At 39.9% G+C, this 7,463-nt stretch overlaps 1 protein-coding gene across 2 annotated transcripts in view; it reads left to right on the top strand.

The window, feature by feature from the left end:
• Nucleotides 1-244: 244 nt before the first annotated feature.
• The window catches only part of NSUN3 (NOP2/Sun RNA methyltransferase 3), a 190,337-nt gene continuing 183,118 nt past the window's right edge, over nt 245-7,463 (top strand). For both annotated transcript variants that reach the window (XR_013599891.1, XM_078657710.1), the window contains exon 1: nt 245-342. The gene's annotated coding sequence lies outside the window, so the exon portion shown is untranslated. The remainder of the gene's footprint in view (nt 343-7,463) is intronic.

Here is a 7,463-nt window from a genome sequence, read left to right as displayed (position 1 = left end):
AATAACATTTACATCTCATCAAACGAGATTTTACGTTTTTTCACAAGACAAAACCAAAATAAAAATCTGGTTCTTTAACTACTAAAGTACAGAGGCAATAAACATAAAATCAGCAACAACCGTGTCCTTATCCAATACAACGAGTTTACAGACGCTGAAAATCCAAGCCGATAAAATGTATATTGAGAACTGGCTCCTAATTGGTTGGTTGACTCCCATTTCCGGTGTATTTTACGAAGCCCTATGATTGGTCAACCAAGTCCCAGGCAGCCAATCGGGGTTTCCTTCATGGAGGTGTGCGAATGGGATAAATGTGACCGCCTGAACTTTAAGACGGCTCAGGTACTTGGCATTTTTTACTCACCAACTTTCTATGCTGGTCGGTTCGTTCGAGTTCGAGACATACTTCTTTTTATTGCATCTGCTACTGCTTTTGTATTTTTTGCTTGCATGTGAACATAACATGTTATCTGATGAAACGTTGTTTTATAAAGGGTTAAGTGAGCTGTAGAAGGACGTGCGCATGTCGTCCGGTGACGGTATAGCTGCCAATGTTTCGTATTGTTTACGTGCGACATTTTCATAATTTCAGTGTAATTATGAGTAAGGAAGGCGAGGGGAAACATAAATATCAGGAATTACACCCATTTGAGCAACGAGAAACTCAACGAAGATCAACTGCCTTGTTCAACTTTGTCTGTAACAGTATTCACTGACTGCTGTGTAAAGTAAAACTTGAGCTGCCGTCGGAAGTATCACATCTGTGCAAATTAGTTGTTATTGCACTCCTGATGTCTCCTTTCAACTCTTGTGTCCACAAACCGGTCAGGCTTTGCTTATTACCCGCTACAGCATTTTCTTGCTATGGGTTTTCGTCTATAATGTTAATCTAGAAAGAGAAACTACAAGTCCCAGAATGCAATATTTTGTAGGCCAAACAGTTAAGACTGACATCTAACCTAATAATGCAGCTACTTAGTAGTAGGATTGCAACTAGAACAAAATACAAGCCATTTGGTTACATTTTTTTGTTCCAAAAGAGTCAAGAGATGGTTGGTGAAAAAAATGTTTTTGTTGTTTTTATTCTGTAATACACTTACGTCTCTGCGTACTTTAATAATTATTTCTAAATAATTTAGGCTGCTTTTGCAGCTGCTGAATGTTGCGGTGTGCATCAATGTAGGCCTCCAAATGAGAGTCCATTCTTGCAACATTAGCTACTATTTGTTGCTGTAGGGTGAGGTCACCAGGTGATATTACATTACCACACTTGTTCTCTCAGACAAACCCTCTATTAAAGTAAGCATGTTGCATAAGCAGGATTTGGTGTCTCAGTAGAATATTGCATTTACATCACGAATCCATCTTTTGCCTCAAGGTCAAGTTTGAATCCCAGAAGAGTCTTCTTAACCTTTTAAGCTAAGTGTTTATTGCATATACCGTATTTTCCGGCGTATAAGACGACTTTTTAACCCTTTAAAATGTTGTCGAAAGTCGGGGGTCGTCTTATACGCCGGGTGCCAAATTTTACGGTATTTATTCTTGCGTTTTTCTATAGCGCGGACTTTACCCGAAGGTGTCAGACCGCTTCACAATAGGAAATGGTGCATTACAGGATGAAAAAGTGAACATACTCCGGTTGGTTAGGCATATTATGGCGCCGTGACCCAACACTGAGCTGCAAAACGTTACCGGTACTGTACGGTACCTTACATGAGGCAAAACTGACAAACGAACAAATGGCGCCGTAGAGGTATAAGGTAATATTGCAATAAATGGAGGGCACTCAAACACAAGAACAAACGTTACATGAGGCAATGGTGTCACTGTGCAAGTATCGAAAGCAAACAAAAAGTACCGTAAGAGGTAGCAAACAACAAATGGCGCCGTGAATCCTACCTAGACCCAACACTGAGCTGCAAAACGTTACTGGTGGCGTACGGTACATTACATGAGGCAAAAGTGACAATCGAACAAATGGCGCCGTAGAGGTATACGGTAATATTGCAATAAATGGAGGGCACTCAAACACAAGAACAAACGTTACATGAGGCAATGGTGTCACTGTGCAAGTATCGAAAGCAAACAAAAAGTACCGTAAGAGGTAGCAAACAGAACAAATGGCGCCGTGAATCCTACCTAGACCCAACACTGAGCCGCAAAACGTTACCGGTACCGTACGGTACATTACATTACATGCGACAAAAGGGACACTCTAACAAATGGCGCCGTAGAAGTATACGGTAATATTGCAATAAATGGAGGGCACTCAAACACAAGAACAAACGTTACATGAGGCAATGGTGTCACTGTGCAAGTATCGAAAGCAAACAAAAAGTACCGTAAGAGGTAGCAAACCGAACAAATGGCGCTGTGAATCCTACCTAGACTTCAGCTGCACACGCGCCTCCAACCGCTTGCGATGCATACCGTACTTCCCCAATTAAGGCAGACGAGGCAGCAGGATGTCCGAAAACATATCGGGCAGCGCTGAAGCACCTAAGATGGCGGCCCCCACTGTGTTGCGCGTCTGACACGCGCTCCTCCACATGTGCTGATCTCCTCAGTCCATGGTCATAGAAAGGGGACTGTAGAATGTTCCCAATGGCAGTTTTGCAGCAGTTATTTCAGTATGGTACATTCCTAATGAATTACGGTACAAAACACACTGCATTTTTTTTAAAGGTTTTTATATGACTGACTGAGCTATACAATCTTCTTATTATGTTGAATTCTTACATAAGGTACCTTCTTTTGATACACACCTGAAATGCACTATACTGTTTAATAAAGAAAGGAGATGCTTGGAGAGGGTCTGTAGTGTGAGCACATAGTAGTAAAGATGGCACTAACAACACGTTTTAGAACATGAGAGGAACTACAAACCTCCAAATCCAAGCAGAGTTTGTATGCAGTGTGCACAGGAAATACCGGTACCAGTACCAGTAGATCGCTTGCTGTGATTGGTTGGTTGTTGTAAACAGGAAAGGCAGTCTGGTGAGCAGATATACATGTGGTGGTGAAGACAGTATAGCATCAGTCTCTGTACCAGTTCATACAGTACAGCACCAGTACATACAGTACAGTATGCAAATGGCTAACAGTCAAGAACCCATCATGGCTCCAGCAGCAGCAAGAAGAAAGAAATATGAAGCCAGTTACAAACTTAAAGTTGTACATTTTGCCATGGAACATAATAACTGTGCTGCTGCAAGACAATATGGAGTAACAGAAAAGATGGTTCGGGACTGGAAAGCAAATGAAAAAGCATTAAGGAGTATGCCAAGGGGTAAGTGTGCATTAAGAAGAGGCACCCCACATTGGCCAGAACTCGAAAAACATGTAGCAGACATGGTGAATGAGCATCGCCAAAGCGGTTATGTAGTGACACGAAATAAAATACGTTTGTTTGCACTTCAGTGGGCCAAATCTAACCCAGATCTCAGCAACAGATTTAAGGCCACTGTATCCTGGTGTACTAGATTCTTGGGAAGGCATAATCTGGTATTTAGGCAAAAGACTAAAATTGCACAAAAATTACCTACAGATCTTGATGCCAAAATACATAGTTTCCATCGCTACGTTATTAAGCTGCGTAATGAACATGGCTATGCGCTAAGTAGTATCGGAAATATGGATGAAACTCCAATGAATTTTGATATGGTTGCAAACAAAACTGTGAAAAAACTACCCGTACTTAATCGCACCTTAGTCAATGATACCAATCACACAATGGACAAAGAAACCTCAAAATGTTCAGTTGTGTTTACCTTCTAGTGGTCAAAGTAAAACATTTGGTTGGACCTGTTATATAATATTCAAAGTGATGCATGCAGCAGACTTAGTAAAAATTAAGTACATAAGTAACAGTAAAAACGACAAAAATATTTATCCGGCAAGAATATTTTTTAATCATAAAGGGTTGATTCATTTATACAAAAAAGTACACAGTAGAAAAATCAAACACAAGGCATCATATTTAAAACGGATGAAATAATGTAAAATACTCAAGATGCACACTACAGAAAGAGAAAATGATAAAAATGTTCAAGAGGAACTGTTCCTCTTGAACATTTTTATCATTTTCTCTTTCTGTAGTGTGCATCTTGAGTATTTTACATTATTTCATCCGTTTTAAATATGATGCCTTGTGTTTGATTTTTCTACTGTGTACTTTTTTGTATAAATGAATCAACCCTTTATGATTAACCCCTTAATTGCTGCCGTCGGCCAACGGTCGTCACGGCCACTACCTCCCCAGTGCTGCGCACGACCGTTGGACGTCCAGTTCAGCACTGGATAATGGACAGCGCAGCACTGGGGAGGTTTGTTTACAAGCTCTAAAGGGGTTAAAAAATATTCTTGCCGGATAAATATTTTTGTCGTTTTTACTGTTACTTATGTACTTAATTTTTACTAAGTCTGCTGCATGCATCACTTTGAATATTATATAACAGGTCCAACCAAATGTTTTACTTTGACCACTAGAAGGTAAACACAACTGAACATTTTGAGGTTTCTTTGTCCATTGTGTGATTGGTATCATTGACTAAGGTGCGATTAAGTACGGGTAGTTTTTTCACGGATACCACTCTTTGTGGCTCCCCATAGGACCCCATTTCTTTTGCTCTCTGTTCTCCCCTGGTCCATAATCATTACCAGTAGGGGGCCTCCTTCATTGTTACTTGCAAACAAAACTGTCCATCCAAAAGGTGAAAAAACAATTTTAATAAAAACAACAGGACATGAGAAGTCCAGTTTTACAGTGGTACTAGCATGCACAGCTGATGGCGCCAAACTGAGACCAATGGTTATTTTTAAAAGAAAAACAATGCCGAAACTCAAGTTTCCTGTTGGTTGTTTTGTACATGTGAATGAAAAAGGCTGGATGGATGAAGAAGGGGTAAAGCTATGGCTTGATAATGTATGGAGCAGGCGACCAGGTGGACTTCTTCAAAAACGTTGTCTACTGGTGTGGGATATGTTCAGGGCTCATTTAACTCCCAGCACCAAGCAAAGGCTGGCAAGAATAAAAACAGATGCTGCAGTTATTCCTGGAGGATTGACATCATTGGTACAGCCACTGGAAGTGTGCCTAAACAAGCCATTTAAAGATCGCATTCGAGAACAGTGGAATGAGTGGATGGTTAGCGGCGAAAAGTCATTCACAAAAAGAGGAAACATGCGTGCTCCACAGTTGGATGTTTTGTGCAAGTTTGTCATAAAAGCCTGGAATGATATCGATGCAGAAACAGTCATAAAGTCTTTCAAGAAGTGTGGCATATCAAATTCATTAGATGGTATGGAGGACGACTACTTGTGGCAAGATGAAGAGGAAGCCGAAGCAGAGACCACACTATCTGATACGGAATTACCAGATCCATACGATGACTGCTTTACAGATGTCATGAAATAGCGCTGGCACTGACTAGTGCGAGTGTCTCCTAGGGCACTGACTGTTATGTGATGAATTTATCAGCTAAGATATAATCAATAAAGTTTTTCACCAAATCATTTTTCTTTCTGAAGTTTCTTGAGTATTTTATTCATACTTGTAAAGTTTTTCATTTGTAAATATGGTTTCTTTCATCTGAAATTACATATATTCAGTATACGTGTTTTACATCCAATTTGTTTTTCGAATAAACAAAAAACTGCATTCCAATGCATTTCGGCCTGGGGCCTTCATCAGGGAAATCTGTGAAACAAGAATTGTATCCATCACGAAGTGTTTCAATATGCAACATGAAGTTAACAAAGCAGTTGACTAACATGGTGAAAATACATACTTCTTAAGTTACAAACCCTCCATAATTGTGTTACTAACTTTCATTGTCATTGAACATAAACACAATGTTACCCTTCGCTTTACGCGTTTACTGTGTGTTTGGTGTGTGTGAGGAAAATAACGTAAATGGCTTTTAAACTAAGCGCTTTAGCCAGTGATGTAACGTGAGTATTTCATAAGTTGCTTTTGTGTGGTAGCTTAATACGGCAACAATGAAATGCGGGTAAATATACTAGAACGCGATAGCGTCTTACCTAAGCGGGTAGATATACTAGAACGCGGTAGCGTCTTACCTAAAGTTATGTGGACTGTTTTTAAACCAACATAACATCACGCGCTTTTGATTAAGCACGCGTGGAGATTCAGTAAGCAGCCTACGCATAACAGTGAAAGCGCGATATTGCATTAGATACGGCTAAGGTTCTTACCGGAATACGCTGTAACAAAGTATCAAGTCTGAATTAGGAGCCGCCGTTCTCTCAACTGCAAAGTCGGCGTGTGACGTATGTGGGATGGGTTAAGCCTTAAAATAACGCGCACTACTATTGAAGGGCCAGTGTACAAAAAGGAAGTAAACCGTGTGGGTACATTAATCTCAAAAAGCGGTCATTGCATGAAACTCACAAATACATGCACAGCACTGTACTGACACTCTTATATCAAAAACCAACTTAATTATAAATAACAGCTAAATTCTGTCCGTTCATTAATTCCATGTGGGCGTAGAGTCTGTAAATAGTATATCCAGTGGTTTTCTCGTTTTAGCAAAGCTTTTTTATTGTCCGTCTCCTCATTTTTTTCCACTATTTCTAGGATGCAAGCCTTCATTTGGTTGATTTGGTGGTTATGTTCAATAAAATGGGTGGCCAACGCTGATTTTAACACTTTGGTTCTTATGTTACTTTTGTGCTCTGTTAATCGGATTTTGAGTTTACGTTCTGTTTGTCCGACATAAGCATGACTGCAGGGGCATTTTATCATGTATATGATGTTTTTTGTGTCACATGTACCGTTAACCTGTAACCTGATTTTATTGCCTCTCATAGGATGGGTGATCGTGTTGCCTTCCATAATGTTATGGCAATTGCTGCAATTTCTACAAGGTGATGTTCCTTTGTATATATTGTGCAGTTTTTCCACTGATGGTTTCTTGATGATTTCTCCTATGTTTTTGGCTCTGGTGAACGCAAATATGGGTTCTTCGCTAAATACATCGTTAAAATCAGGTTCAGTCTGTAAAATGCGCCAGTGTCTTTTAATAATTTTCTTGAACTGTGGGCTAGCTGTGGAATATTTACTAACACAAGTGGTTCTGTTAGCCTTTTTGCTTGTTTGTGCTGTCAATAAAGTTTTTCTGTCTTTGGTGCTAGTTCTTTCCAGCGCTCCCTGTAGTACTTCATCTGGATAGCCTCTTTTTTTGAATTTGTTTAACATGATTTGTGTGTGCGTCTTCGAATCTTCCGGGTCTGAGACAATTCTTTTTACTCGAAGGAGTTGAGAGTATGGAAGGTGTTGTTTGAGGGGCATGGGGTGGAAGCTCTGGTAAGCTAATAGATTGTTCCGATCAGTCGTTTTGGTGTACAGGGTCGTTTCAATTTTATCACCTATTGTCTTGACGGTTACATCCAAATAGTTGATTTCACTGTCATGTATGGTGTAGGTGAATTGTATCCTT

This window comes from Lissotriton helveticus, chromosome 8 (genome assembly GCF_964261635.1).
Source record: "Lissotriton helveticus chromosome 8, aLisHel1.1, whole genome shotgun sequence".
Lineage (NCBI taxonomy): Eukaryota > Metazoa > Chordata > Amphibia > Caudata > Salamandridae > Lissotriton > Lissotriton helveticus.
This window is presented reverse-complemented; position numbering and strand designations above follow the sequence as displayed.